Source organism: Setaria viridis, chromosome 3, assembly GCF_005286985.2.
Source record: "Setaria viridis chromosome 3, Setaria_viridis_v4.0, whole genome shotgun sequence".
In the NCBI taxonomy this organism is placed as follows: Eukaryota; Viridiplantae; Streptophyta; class Magnoliopsida; order Poales; family Poaceae; genus Setaria; species Setaria viridis.
This window is the reverse complement of record NC_048265.2, coordinates 44,806,632-44,822,595: the sequence shown is the minus strand read 5'-3', so window position 1 is coordinate 44,822,595 and position 15,964 is coordinate 44,806,632. Positions and strand designations below refer to the sequence as shown.

General features: G+C 46.7%; 1 pseudogene; it reads right to left on the bottom strand.

Annotated features, from left to right (window-relative positions):
- Positions 1-4,796: 4,796 nt before the first annotated feature.
- LOC117848141 (2'-deoxymugineic-acid 2'-dioxygenase-like) lies at positions 4,797-8,534 on the bottom strand (annotated as a pseudogene).
- Positions 8,535-15,964: the final 7,430 nt, after the last annotated feature.

Below are 15,964 nucleotides of genomic sequence, written 5' to 3'. Positions count from 1 at the left end.
GTACTCTTTCATTTCTCCTTTTTGCTTTGGGATGTGCGTGTACAGTATGTATAGAATTTTTGTACTTTGCCCATCAGGCATTCCTCCGCTTTTTTAATATAGCAGTAGCTCTCCTGCTTGCTCGTTTCAAAAAAAAAGTGTAGCCATCTCCATCAAAGTAGTCAAATTGCCTCCATGATGGTAAATATTTTTAAGAAAGAGAATGCTGGGTACTTTGATGAAAGAGCCCTACTCTGTAATTGGCACTCTTTCTTAATATACATACATGACTTAAAAGGAGTGCCTATTGTTTTCTTGATGAGGTAGCCTATCAGAGCAGGACATTTAAGCAAGACTGCAGAGTAACTTTGTAGCCGTCTGCATGACTGCCTCCATCAGAGTAGGCATTTGAGCAAGCGGGCTGAGTACCTTCATAATCAGCAAGTTAAGTGGGTCTTGCTCATTTGTGTCTTGATTAAGCATTAGCATCACGGGTGATGTGATTAACCATCGCCTATTAGCCTAGTACTTCCTCTGTTTCAAAATGTAGGTCGTTTTGACTTTTCAAGATATAATATAGATTATATTTTACTAGATTTTGAAATGGAGGGAGTATGTCACACCCGGTTTTAAGGACAAAACCGAGTGCTACCTATATGTATGCCAGGATCAAGTTTCATATATATAGTGACATCATAAGTGAATAACAGCAACAGTATCACGTAAAGAAACACAATAAAGACTTACAAACCATCAGAGATACATAGCTTAAATACTGAAAACGGAGGCTCCAAACTTCACAGGCAATCGACTGGGGGTTGTGTACGCCTAGAACTCAGCATCATCTTCGGAATACTTCACACACCTTCTTCTTCTAAGCAGCAGTAAGCAACGGTGAGTATGGTTGGTACTCAGCAAGGCCACAAGAAATAACCAAAATTTATGATTTAAGTCCATCTTTAAGTTTAATTAATCATGTGAGGGTCCAGGCCGCTCTTGACCGTGAGCACGACTGATCGATCAGTTTTACACTCTGCAGAGGTGGCACATCTTTACCCACAAGTCGCGTAAAAGTTCAAAGAACTTTGGACCCAACCATGCGGTCCTAGCTAGGCACCATACCACACTTCCGAGGTGTGATTGCATAGGGACGCTACAAGGCCTTTACAAAGATTCGCTAGTAAGTGGTAACCCGCTAAGGTTTCAGGTCGAAGCAGAGCATAACAGTCCCCTAGTGGGTACAGTGTCTTAGCAAAGCCCACTTCCCAAGAGAGCGAGTGCTATACACCATCAACGCCTCCCCTCTTGCCCCTTCGGTAAGCTTACCCCAGACTAGAGTTTCTAATTATTCAGCCAAGACCAGAGCCATTTAGTCTTGTGCTAGCACTATTTCCCTGGGTGGTTCTCCATGTTCCGATAACATAATCATGATATTATTAACAAAGCATAGGTAGAAGGATGGTTAGGGACACTTGCCTTTCTCCAACAGAAAGTTACTCTTACTGCTCTTCAGCTTCTTGCTTTCTTGAAACTCTTACTCTTCAAAACTTCGGAATAGCGATCCTTCTACTCGGAGCAAACATCGACACAAACATACAAGCAACAAAAAAGTACAACTAAGAACAATACACCAAAACAAAAGACAGGCTTTAAAACAGCGTACTAAAGGACATGACTCGATTCTAGGATTACGCGGATGTAGGAATGCTTCAACGGAACTATGGTTGAAAAGATAAAGCTATCGAGAGTTTTGAGTTATAAAAGAAAGATAAGAGCTACCAGCTTCATTTATTTTAGTTGAGAAAAGCAATGTAAAGATATTTCAGAGGAATATCCTTAGTTAAAATTAATCAAGTCATATGTATATTTTTATAAGAAACGACGGTGTAAAGCTTAGTCCAATTTTATTTATAAATATTTAAGTACAATTTATTAAAATTAATCATTTAATTTAAAAATAAGATACATGTAGACATATAAGCGTATAGCTTTACATTTCGAGTTCAACTAAGTAGATTAAATTAAAAACACATTTATATTTATATTAGCCAAATTAATATTTAATTATGAAAACTCGAGATATAACCTATATAGATTTTGTTTAGAAACAAATTGAATAAACATTAATCAAATTGAATTTAATTTATGAAATTCCAAGGTATAACTCTAAGTGGCTTTTAATTGGAAGAATTATTTAGATAGGCATGAATCCAATTAACTTTAGTTTATGAAAAACCGATATATAACCTAATTGGCTTTTATTTAGAAGAGGGTATGAAGTAGGCATTGATCAAATTAACAATTATTATGAAAAACGATGTTTAACACTAAATAGATTTTATTTAGAGAAGAACTCGTTTGTCAGGCATTAATCAATTTTAATATAAATTTTATTTTCAAAAACATGTGTGAAGGAAAACTTTACCACTAACGTGTAATTTACATTGTTATGCATCTAACATAACTTGAACGAGGTTAAACGAAGCTCAAACGTAGAATCTATGGGTTAAACGACATTGCAGGGGTCTAAACATAATTAACCGTAGACTTGGAGGGTTAGCTGAGAAGATTGACAAGACACAAGGAAACAGGGCTTGTGAAAAGCTGAAAACTCTGGGTTAGATCTGCAAAAGGTCAAGGTTTGGATTAGTTTGAAAGGATCTCAAAGTTACAGGGGGTTTTCTACAAGGTTTGCAAGACACAAGAAATAGGAACAGAAATTAATCAGATTCTCGAGGGGCTAGATCGAAAAGCAGCGCTTCATCTTCTTCCTCACGCCAGGGGCATGGCGCAGCTCCTAGCTGGCGGCCTGCCGTCGTTCCGGCGCGGCTGAGGCCTGGGCGGGTGGTGCAGACGCGATGCGCAGGCAAGGAGGCAACAGTGCGCGTGCGGCGACGGCACAAGCAAGCAGGAGGTGGCTGGGCGAGCAGGACGAACGGACCAGGCGGCGGCCATGGTTACGGATGGTTCAGTTGCATACAGAAAACACGAGAGAAAGAGGAAGATGGAAAGCCGAAAACGAAGTCCGATCTCGCGGATGAATGGCAAAATGGAACGATATCGATGAGACGAACAAGATGGTGTGCTCACCTTCGGCCAGAGATGAACAATGGCGGCGGAAAAGCTTGCCGGAGTTGGGAAAGACGACGGAGCCGACATCGGATTCACGCAATCCATGACACCATGACGTAGAGCTCGAAGAGAGGAACTCCATGGTGGTGTCGTTTTTCGCCGGAAGTCCACAGTTTCGCCAGAAAAGCTCGCCGGAGTTTGGCGAAGACCGATAAATCTACGGAGTTAGAGAGGCAACTCGTGAAAAAGTTTGTAGATCTGAAATCCTCGCGTCGAGACGAACGCGGTGATATATATATACAGGCTAGACTCGGAAAAAGATATTTTCAAGTTGACTTTTTATTTTCGGAATTTCTGATTTTATTCATCTGCGCGAAAACAATTCCAGAAATAGTCGGACTCGTTTTCTAAAGCGAGAAAAATACCTAGAAAATTCTGAAAAATCTGAGATAAATCTCAGAGATGAATTGGGATACAAAGAATCCAAATAAAATACTTGGAGCTCGTGAAAAGAATTCTAGAACCTTCCAAAAATTGGATTTAGCTCTAGGAAAAGGAGAATAAATTCTAGAAAAAGCTGGAAAATTCTCATAAAAGTATGGGCAACGTCTAAACGCATTTTTCAAACTTTTGCACTCAAAAAACACCAAGATGCAGTGACATGAATGCACAGACATAGAACAACATTATTTAATTTAGAAAAGCAAATAATTATTTTTCCTATACTAAATTTCCTGTAAAGAAAAATAAATGTTGGGAAAATTTTAAAATTATGAGAAAATCATTGTTCAATTACTCTTTTTAATCATATCCTGAAATTCAAAAATTTCAGGTGTAACAGAGTAGCATATATACACTTATTTCTATCTTTTAGTCTTTACAATAAAGAAGCTTTGGTACTTAGTAACGACCAGTAAGGCCACCGTCATCAAGAAAACTATAAGCTTTTGTACTTAGCAAAAGAAAAACACCACTGTAACCACTCACTGAAAAGAATATTTCTCAGGCTCCTGATCGAGTTTAGTTCCTACTACCTCTAAGGAAAGAGCACAAGTAAATCATGTGTGTTGCCCCCTACTACCCCCCCCCCCCCCCCCCAACCCAACTCAATTCTAAACCACTGCCCAGGTTTCGAAGCATGAACGCATTCTTGAATAGCTTTCATTTTTTCCTTGGCATCCATGGCAAGGTGTGGGCCGAAATATGTCCCTTTGCTAGATTCCGACTTTTTCATTTTTTCCTTGGCATCCATGGCAAGGTGTGGGCCGAAATATGTCCCTTTGCTAGATTCCGACTATAAGTTCTACAACTATGTCCATAGAGGTCTTCAATGGGAAACATCATAATGCTTTCGTGATAACTATTGTTGTAAAAGAACTATGCAGATGGCAAACATGTACCCCGACTCTTACCATAAATAATGGCACATTCCCAAAGCATATCTTCATCGATTTATTTAGTCTTTCCATTATTTGACCTCTAGTTTGAGGATGATAAGAGGTGCTAAAGGAGATAAATACCATTGACACTGTAAAGGCTCTTCCAAAATTGAGGAGTAAATTAAGTACCTAGCTCGATCAGAAACAATGGATTAGAATCCTTTGCAGAAATATAATAGGTCATACACTTTTTTTATTGAAGTTGATAAAGTAGCCAAACTTTTTTATTGTAATGCATTAGAATCCTTTGCAGAAATATAATAGGTCATACACTTCTCTTTCATATCATCACTTATTATGACGCATTATATAAAAAACAGGACACTAAATATGAAATTACAGCAAGTGATGCCCATGGCCTGTGCCTAGGCTTGATAACTCGGAATGAGTAATAGATAATCTTGAATGTGGTTCATCTTCATACCTCCTTCTGAACGTCCTTGAGATTAGTTGTGAGATTGAGCGATTCCCCCAGTTTCACAACATTGTAGATGCGCTTGCACTGAACATGAGGGTACGGTACCACGGCAGGTTGTCTTCACTAAGGAACTCCTCCGCAGGGCCGATGAGACAGTCTAAGGGCACAATTTAGGTCACCACCGATGTCCGCGCCCGTGCTGAGTTGGTCGTCACACGGTGCTCTATGCTCTTGAGCAACCCATTGGTCACAACCTCAAGTTGTTGGCCAAAGTTGACGACGAAAGCTTGGGGTAAGGGCTTGACCTTGATCCAGTCACCCTTGCAGGCGACCTCGAGGCCAGGGACCATGCTTGGGAGGAGTATGGTGATGACATCCCAGTCGCAGTCCGGTGGTAGGCCGAGTGTATTGCTTGGGTCCGGACATGGGGGGTAGTGGTTGATGTCAACAGTCACATGATCGCAACTAGTTCCTGTTGGCAACAGTCATATATGCAACTAGTTTTTTTTTTTCTCCAAGGGTATGCAACTAGTTCTTGTTGCCATGTTATTACTTTGCATGAGGGTCTCATAAAATATTTATCAAGGGTACCAACTAGCAGTTTACATCCAAGGACTCAAGGGCACTTGGTTTAATTTTCTAGATTCTAATTAATAGATTTTTTTTTGTCTCATAACGTGGTGTCACAATAGTTCCTCAACTGTACTATATGAATTATGGTAGCAACACTTAGCTGTGTCATCGTACAAGACTTTACCTGTTTCCATGATCCAGTTATCCTCAATTGTATGTAAGAATTAGCATAGGAATACTCTGACATGTCATCATACATCTGTAATAGATGAATTATAATAGGAATACTTTGACGTGTCATCATACATCAGTAGGACAGGTATACATATGTTACATTCGAGCAGCAGCTCAATGTAACTTATATCCAAGGTCTGTACAGAGATATGACAACTGAGAAAGGACAAGGTCAAACAATCTTGAAGGTCTTCTGCTCATTTTGCTTCATCTCTCCTTTTGAATGTTCCTGAGGTTGGTTCTGAGATTGAGCGATGACCCCAACTTTACAACATTGTAAATGGGAACTCCTCCGCAGGTCCAATAACACAGTTTTCAGTAGGCGCGATGGACATTGCCACAGACGTCCGTGCCAGCGCCGAGTTGGTCATCACACGGTGCTCTATGCTCTTCAACATCCCATTGGTCACAACCTCAAGTTGCTGGCCAAAGTTGACGATGAAGGCGTGCGGCACAGGCTTAACCTTGATCCAGTCGCCCCCTGTAGACAACCTCAAGACCAGGGACCCGGCCCGGGGCCGGGACGAGTATGGCAATAAGGTCCCTATCACAGTGTGGTGGCAGGCCAAGCGTGATACTTGGGTTTGGGCATGGAGGATAGTGGTTGATGTCAAGAGTCACGTAGCCACCGCTGAGGTTCCTCCCCCTCAAAGTAGTCAAAGTGGGAGCCCCATGCCCTCAGAGAGCAGCCGCAACAGCTCCATTGCCAAGCCTCTCGCCAGCAATGTGAAATTCTCAACAACCTCCCTAAAACAATAGTCAAAGGTAAGCAAGATTTAAGTTATCATTTACAGTCCTTGTAAAGATAATTAACAAGAGGTATGAAATTTACAATTTGAGTTTGAAAAAGGACATGTATAGGTACTGATTTTGAGTACCTCTTTTGTTACTGTCAGTGATAGGATTCCGGGCCTATCTTCATAGTTAGGGAACTTGCATAATTTACACCATTGATCTTTGATTACTTACCGGAGCCTCTGGGGCTTGTCAGGCCAGTCCTTGGTGCTATTACCGACGGGGAAGTCATAGGCAAAGCGGAGGCAGTCCCGCCAGTACCTCTCACCGCCGGTCTCATAGGTGGTGCCGGAGAAAAGCCGAGTGGCCTTGTTTACATCCTCTGAGAAAAGGTCCACCTTATCCGCCGCCGGCAGCCGCAAGAACTCCTCGCCCACCGCCGCCATGTCCTGCATCACGCCATCACCTGCTCAGTGATGCCGTGGTTAATCACCTGCATGTCCATAAACCTATTTAGCTAGGGTGATGCAAATTTGGATTCATATCGATTTAACGGGGAATGATATATGTTAGAGTAAAGTACGTCTTGACATGTTTCCTCTCGCCCTGACCCATCACAAGGGGAGCGAAAGTCAAGATTTGCTTTATCAGGTATCAGACGGGAACTGCGAGCAAAAAAATTACCTTTCAAAAGTATTACTACAGTCATATTGATAGTAAATGCGTGAATGTGATGGACAAAAAATCTGCACTAGTCCCTGAACTTGTAACGCTGTGTCATCCTGGTACTCAAACTCGCAAAACGCATGAATAAATCCCCAAACTTACTAATTGTGTCATATGAGTCCCAAATCTTCGAATCTAAACTTAAACAGCCTACATGGAAATGCTGACTGTGCTATGACATGGACCCGGCATACGGGGCTCATGTGGCAGCTCCAATTTTTTTTTCACCCCGACAAGCAACAATAACTGAGTTATCTTCTTCCCGAGCAGCTCAGCCAGCCATGGACTCCACGCCATCTATTCTCTTGCACCGAAGAAAACAACATAGGTCTTCTCTTCGTTCTTCTCCATGAAACCAAGAAGCAAGTTATCAACTCCCATCCTCTGCTCGAGCAGAGCACTACAACCCACCCACGCCCATCGATATCAAGCTGCTGATGATACCCAGTTACCCACACTCTGCTCGATTATATGCTGGTGTGGCCGGTGAAGCTTTTTGAGTTGAGGCACGCGGCGGAGAGCGAGGAGAGGACCTGCGCCGGCGCGTGCGTCTACAAAGCTGCCAGGAGCTCGCGAGCCCCCTTTGCTCGGAGCTCGCCCCACCACCTGCAGCTTGCGACGCTGACCAAACCAACCAGCCTGGATCCAGAGGTCATGCGGCCTCCTGAAGCTTGCGCCGCCTGGATCCAGCGTCTAGTTTGGAGCTCGTGCCGCAAGATGTGCGGGTGCGGCGCAAGGACGGCAGCCCGATGAGGCGGGCGGCTGCGACGCGAGGCGCGAGACGGAGCAGAAAGCACGGGAGTGGCATCGGCAGGATCTCGAGCTCCACCCTCCACAAGGCGCTCTCCCTCTTCCGTCGGCGTTGAGGCCGCCATGGCTGGATCAGAGAGAGGGTGGAGGACTGGTAGAGGAGGGGGCGGTGGGAGGGGAAGAGACAGAAAGAGTAGAGACGGCCTGGCACGTGGGCTCCACATGTTGGGTCTTGTAATAGCACAATCAGCGTGCCACGTGGCGGTTTAAGACTAGATCAGAAAATTTGGAACTCATATGGCATAATTAGCAAGTTTAGGGATCTATTTGTGCATTTTGCGAGTTTGGGAACTAGGATAACACATTGTTACAAGTTTAAGGACCGGTATATGTTATGCTTGGTTTGGAGTTTGTAATGACCGGCCTGGAAGAAGCCGAGCTCCTTGCCGGCGTCGAGGATGGCACGGCAGACCTCATCGCGGCTGCAGGACATGTCGATGACGGGTAGGGAGACAACAACGGAGGTTACCGGTGGGACCTGGTTGGGAGGGAAGATGAAGCAGTCCGGAAGGGACGTGTGGGACAGTTGAGTGGATCATGTTCTCCATGGATGAACCAGCGGAGGGGTTTACGGCATCTGAAACGTTGGTTTGGTCGGTTAACAATGGCCGTATGCTCAAAATGTGGTACGCGTGGCTTCTGGTGTTGGTTTGATTTATTTACCCGCCACCGTTGGGTTTGTCTTGTGTTGTTTGCGGCATCTTTAATTTACTTGATTGATAAAGGTATCTTGGCTTTGCATATCGTCATTTTGATATGTTTGTATGTGAGGGCCAGTATACATATTTCTAAGAATTGTTTCATGGGTGTTGTACGATTGTACTTTATTTGATTCCATAAATGTAATAATGCTTCTCGTTAAAGTGCGATGGATCGCGTGTGTCTGGGTTGTTCCTGAGTCCATATGTACAATATTCTCCTTCTTGAGTGTCAGCGGCATAGCTAGAAAAAAAATTATAGGTGGGGCGAGTTCTAACGAGAAAGTGGACCAAACAGCTTGAGAACCAAATCACACCGGAATCAAATACTATGATCTCACAAATTAAGGAACAAAAACTACAATCACACAAATTATGGTGAAAAATAAATTGTACCAAGACCAATTAGTCGATTGTGGGGTGTAGGCCGCTCCTGCTCAATCTGCGAGACCGCAAGCTCGCTTGACCGATGGCCACCGCCTGGTCCGCTACACGGGACATGGTCGTGAAGCCGTTGAGGGCAGAGGCACCAGCCGCTGGCTCAGCCCTCGGATGTGGCGCTCGGCTGCTCCTTCCATCTTGAAACCGGCAGCGAAACTTCTTATCTCTGCCGGTTTGTCTGTGCGTCGCGCATTGGATGGCTAACCGGCAGTGTAAACACCGGTTCAGCATGCGATACGGCGGCGAAGACCAGCACTGTGTTCACCGCCGGATCATATGCCAGGCCGGCGGTGAACACGTTTATCACTGCCGATAACACATCATTCTGGGATACCGCCAGTTCTCACATAACCGACAGTGAAAGTCCCGGCGATAATTAAATTTTCTGTAGTAGTGTAAATGAAATGCCACGTACTCTTGCAAACAACAAAATGAAGTGATCCATGGGAAGACCTTTGTGTAGCTAGATGAGTTGTCAGCTGCGCGCGCTTGTCTAAACAAAAACATGTTGTGGTTAGAAAAAGAAAAAACAAATGAGTCCAGCATCAAGGCACGTATCAGCATTGCCTCCATCCATTGCTAAATTAAACTTCAAGGAGGAATCGAGCAGCACACAGCAGTGAGGTCGTTCTTTACGCTTCTGGATGATGGGGTCACGAGGGCTAAAGCACGCATGGTATTTGCATATGTTCCTAAAGAACAAAGACGCTGTTTAGTTGCAATACCTCACTCCTGGAATTTCTCAGTAATCAAGCGAAGAATCGTGACGTTGTACCTTGTTGTTGAATTGCATATATATGTGGACCAGAACCCGGCCCGTTCGCTCATGCCTATACATCTCGCACTGTCTCCATTCTGCTGCCACAGCAGTTTCTAATTCTAAGCGCGTAGGGCGTAGGCTGCATGCCCTCTGCTAGGGGGGTAGCCTCGAGTACCGTACTGTCTGATGTGGTATCTCAACATGACGTGGCGCAACGCCGCCGGTCAATCCTCTGGCGGTGCTCCACCACCCGCACCCTGTGCGTCCAATGCTACAGGAATGGATGAGAAGCAGATGATGCAGGGTGCGGTGGTGTTCACGGCGGTGCTCATGGCCATCCTGGGCGGCACTTTATGCGTCATGGGGCTGGAGCGCCTGATCCGCGGCCGCTTCACTCTCTTCTCCATGGTGCGCTTCCTGCTGCGCTTCACCTTCATCCTTTTCCTCCCCCTCTTGTCCTACATGCGCGCCAACGCCAAGGAAGGGGAGATCCTCTTCGTGCTCCTCTGGATGCTCCTCATAGAGCTCTTCCGCAAGAAGGTGGAGGCCATGGTCCCACCATCAGCCAACGGCTCCTTCTCCAGATCCGTCAGCCGGTTCAGGCTGATGGGTCACTCCGACGAGGTGACTCGTCTGGTGTGGATCGGCTACCTCATCTACTCCAACGTTGACTGGGAGTGTGAGAAAATTAAACTCTTGATGATGCCCATGTTTGCCATCCTATGGTCACTGGCTGTGGCGAAGCTGGGTCAGAGGGTGCTCAACGAATGGAAGGCCCAGGACTCCCTGTCTGCCGCGGGCAGCGCTAACCTCATTGCAGGATATATGCAGCATGTCCTAGAGCAGGAGGAGGAGGAGGGGCGCCGCCGTAGCGACGGTGGCAGCAGCGGCTCGGGTGCTGCTGCTGGTGCTTCGCCTGATCCTGATCTTGACGCCGTAATGGGCAATTGCCAGTACGTGGTGATGGGAGAGGAGAAGCTCGTGCTCAACAAGAAAGAGAGGCGGCGACGACAGACGACAGGCTCCAAGGTACTCATCACCACTCCTCACTGTGGCTACGGTGTGGGGAGGTTTCCCCACGACCAAGATGAACTAAAGCATGTTCATCTCCTCGTCGACCTCGACAAGGTCAAGAATTTAGTCACAGTGAAGGACATATGGCAGAACCTAGGAAGTTGGCTAGCGCTCTTTGGAAACAGAAGACCAAAATTCATCGATCACATGTGCCTCATGTGCCTCTCATTCTCCCTCTTCAAGCTGCTGCGCCGCCGCTTCGAGCACTACCCCATGGTGGAGGTCGGCTCCAAGATGGCACGGCGGCTAATGGTCGAGGGCCTCCTCAACGACCATGAGCCGGCAGCCGCTGACAATGCGTCGAGGGCATTTAGAGTGATCCAGCTGGAGCTCGACTTCCTTGACAACTACTACCAGGCCGGCGTCCCGGTTGTGATGTCGGCTCCTTGGCTTTTCTTCATCAACTTCCTCTCGTCCCTCCTCTTTGTGTCGATATACGTTCTTGCCGTTGCCATACTATTGTTAATTCCTCGTGACGATACCGAATCCCTAACCAAATACTTTGTTATTACCATGCTGCTTGTGATGACCCTCCTCGCAGTTGAAATCACAGACTTCCTCACTACCTACTTGTTCTCCAATTGGTTTCTAGTGCACCTCCTATGCTTATACGTGGCCCCGGGGGGCTGCCTGTGGAACTTCCTGGTCAAGCCAATCATTTGCTGCTTCATTGCGTACCGCCTTTTCGTATTCAACTCACTCAAGCTAGTGCTTAAACTCACTGGGAGGCCAGTTAACGAGAAAAAGATGAAGACCAGGCAGGTATCCATCCTCCAAGTCTGTGAGCCAGTTCACAAAATGTTTGCATGGGCGTCTCAGGTGACGCTGCCAACCGAAGCCAAGGTAGCCATTGTCAGGGGCTTGAAGAAAAGTATCAACAACCCAGACACCGGCGGCGATGTCAGCCTACCGCATGACATAAGTGGCTTCAGTATCCGAGGAAAAACTACCACCGAGATCATCCTGGCGTGTCATCTAGCCACGGAGCTATTGGAGGTAAAGCATGGCAAGCCGAAGAAGAAGAAGAAGCCGAAGCAGAAGGAGCAGAAGCCCGAAGACTGGGACCACCAGACCATGGCAACTACCCTGTCAAGGTACTGCATGTACCTTGTGGCGCGTGTCCCCGAGCTCCTGCCGGACGACGAGAGGTGGGTGTCCGACAGGTACGAGGACGTCAAGAGCTGCCTCAAGGAAGCGTCACGCCGGTGCTGTTGTAGCACTTGGTGGTGCTGCCCATGGAGGCGCGCGGGGCGTTGGAAGGCGGTGGCGGAGATGAAAGTCCAGCTGAAGGAGGCAACGGCGCAGGCGGGTGTGGAGCTGTACCAGCAGCTGGAGAAGGGGAAGGGGAAGGAGGACTCCACAGCTGATGATGCCTGGAAGGCTCTGGCCCAGTTCTGGGTCAAGCTGCTCATCTACCTGGCGCCGTCCAACGACGTGGAAGGCCATGCCAAGGCGCTGGCCTCCTCAGGCAGCGACCTCATCACATGCCTCTGGGCCTTGTGCACACACGCGGGCATCAAGCGCCACCCATCTGAGCCGGCACCAGCAGAGCTGCACGCCGGCACTCACCAGGTGTAGTAATAACCACACCGTAAAAAAATTGCGTTGTGTTTGGTCGGTTAACAGTGGCCGTGTGCTCAAAATGTGGTATGCATGGCTTCTGGTGTTGGTTTGATTTATTTATGCGCCACCATTGGGTTTGTCTTGTGTTGTTTGCAGCATCATTTTTTTTTTGAAACAGTTGTTTTCGGCATCCTCAATTTACTTGATTGATAAAGGTATCTTGGCTTTGCATATCGTCGTTTTGATATGTTTGTATGTGAGGGCCTGTATACATATTTCTAAGAATTGATTCATGGGTGTAATCGAGATTCATGGGTGTAGTACTCGATTGTACTTTATTTGATTCCATAAATGTAATAATGCTTCTGGTTAAAGTGCGATGGATGCTCCGGCGGCTCGGGTGGATCTTTTCCCCGACGAGCCCGTGGCTCTGCCGGCCTTTGCCGCTCGCCGTCGGTGGATGTGCGACGGTGAGGACGGCGGCAGGTAAGCCGCTCCACGTCCCTCTTTACTTTAGATCTAGGGTTAGGGTTAGGGTTTTACTTTTCTTTCGATCTACTTCTTTTTCCCGATCTAGAAAAGCTTCTAGTGAGGTCTCTGATACCATTGTTAGGAGCATCCCTAGGATCTCTAGATGCATATCTAGTCGGGATCACAATTAACATGAAGGTCTTGGGGTTTCTGGCGTCAACCGAGAGCGATAGAGAGAGAGGTAGGGGTACCTTCACCCCTAGGTGTACAAGCAGCAGAGCTGCTGGCCATCGCGGGTTCTGTCGTTGAAGATCTGCGCAAGGCAGCAACGCGCAGTGCAGTTGCGTTGCCGGCACGGCGGCGGTGGTGCTTCCCGTCGCTACTGCGCAAGATCTAGATCGGTAGGTGTGTCGGTGGGGCGGCTGGCAGCGGCGAACCTCGTGAACCGAGCTGTGGCCCCTACCCTATTTATATAGCGCAGTGCGATAGGGGCCCACCACCCAATGCTAGGGTGGGCGCCCCCGATCAGGGCGCGGATCAGGGTCCCGATGGGCCTTTGGGCCCATTAGGGAGGAGATCAATCTAACAAATAATGCTTCTGGTAAAAGTGCGATGGATCGCGTGCCACTAGGTTGTTCGTGAGTCCATATGTACAATGTTCTCTGGGTTGTTCCTGAGTCCATATGTACAATATTCTCCTTCCAGAGTGTCAGCGGCAGAACTAGAAAAAAAATTATAGGTGGGGCGAGTTCTAACGAGAAATAGCTTGAGAAACAAATCACACCGCAATTAAATACTATCTCAATCACACATATTAAGGAAAAAAACTACAATCACACAAATTATGGTGAAAAATAAATTGTACCAAAACCAATTAGCCGATCGTGGGGCGTAGGCCGCTCCTGCTCGATCTGCGAGACCGCGGGATCGCTTGATCGATGGCCACCACCTGGTCCGCTACACAGGACATGGTCGTGAAGCCATTGAGGGCAGAGGCACCAGCCGCTGGCTCGGCCCTCGGATGTGGCGCTCGGCTGCTCTTTCCATCTTGAAACCAGCGGCAAAACTTCTTATCTCTGTCGTTTGTCTGTGCGTCACGCATTGGATGGCTAACCGGTAGGGTAAACACCGGTTCGGCATGCGATACGGTGGCGAACACCGGCACTGTGTTCACCGCCGGATCATACGCCGGGCCGGCGGTGAACACGTTTATCACTGCCAATAACACATCATTCTAGGATACCGCCCGTTCCCACATAACCGACGGTGTAAGTCCCGATGATAATTAAATTTTCTGTAGTAGTGTAAATGAAACGCCCCGTACTCTTGCAAACAACAAAATGAAGCGATCCATGGGAAGACCTTTGTGTAGCTAGATGAGTTGTCAGCTGCGTGTGCTTGTCTAAACAAAACATGTTGCGGTTAGAAAAAGAAAAAACAAATGAGTCCAGCATCAAGGCACGTATCAGCATTGCCTCCATCCATTGCTAAATTAAACTTCAAGGAGGAATCGAGCAGAACATAGCAGTGAGGTCGTCCTTTACGCTTCTGATGATGGGTTCACGAGGGCTAAAGCACGCATGGTATTTGCATATGTTCCTAAAGAACAAAGGCACTGTTTAGTTGCAATACCTCACTCCTGGAATTTCTCACTAATCAAGCGAGACAGACCTGCCATCATCTGCGGTGCAGGGTCTTTAACTATGATATCTTTCGTAAGTTCTTGATGTCTCGTCTGAATGGATGGTCAGGAGAGAGGAATGATCATTGTTTGTTGAACAAAGAAAACTTGCCACCCTTCGTCAACCAAATGAACTTAAGAGACGCCTTGCATACTGGTATGGGAACTTCCCGTGAACATACTAGTCACAGAATGTCCCATACGCCGGCAAGTCATGCAAGGAATACTGGTACCAAACATGCATTTTGAAGTTTGTCTTTATAGCTCGGTCATATATCCATACCCCTTCCTCCCAAGCGCGGACCAAATCATCAATCAGAGGCTCCATGTACACACTCATATTATTCCCCGAGTGTTCAGGAATTATCAACGACAAGAATATGTTCTGTCGTTGAAAGAGGACACCGGGGGGAGATTGAGGGGGATAACAAACATGGGCCAACAGGTGTACGGGGCAGCCGCCATTCCATAAGGATTGGACCCATCTGTTGCCAGCGTAACACATACATTACGATCCTCCAAAGCTTTCTCACGATGAATCACATCAAACCTTGTCCAGGCTTCACCATCATATGGATGTACCAGCTTCTTAGGATTGTATCGACGTCTGTTTTTGTGCCATGTCATCTGTTTCACGGATTCCTCAGTCATGTAGAGCCGTTGGATCCTCAGTATGAACAGAAGGTACCGTAGGATCTTCACAAGGATTGCGAGCTGCCTCTTCTGACCATCACCAGAGTCTACCTCTAGGAACTTTGCTTTCGCATGTTCTTTCCTAAATAAGATGCATCCCTTCAGACAAGCATGTGTCTGCTCGTATAGCATCTTAAGTGCACGAAGGAGTTTCCATACCTCATACATGCTCTTTGGTAGAGTGTGACCATCCGGGAGCAGGCTGCCTAAAACTGTCAGCATAACATCGAAGGCTTCTCGACTCCAGCTAAACTAGGACTTTACGGCCATTAGGCGTGCAATGGCATCTAGTTGAGAAACCTTAGTATGCCCGTGAAGGGGTTGCTGTGCCGCAGACAACATGTCGTAATACGCCTTTGCGGTTGCCTCTAGCTCCTCCTCCCTACGTCCTTCATTGAAGTGTGCTTCATGATAGTCATTTAACATGTCTCCTACCCCATCATCATCATCATAATCCTCGATGCGTTGTCTCACGATCTCATCTCTCACACGATCGGCTTCACCATGGTAGATCCACCGGGTATAGTCTGCCGTAAATCCATTCTTGCAAAGAAGTTTACCCATGACCTCCTTTGTTTGTCGACGCATGTTTCCAAG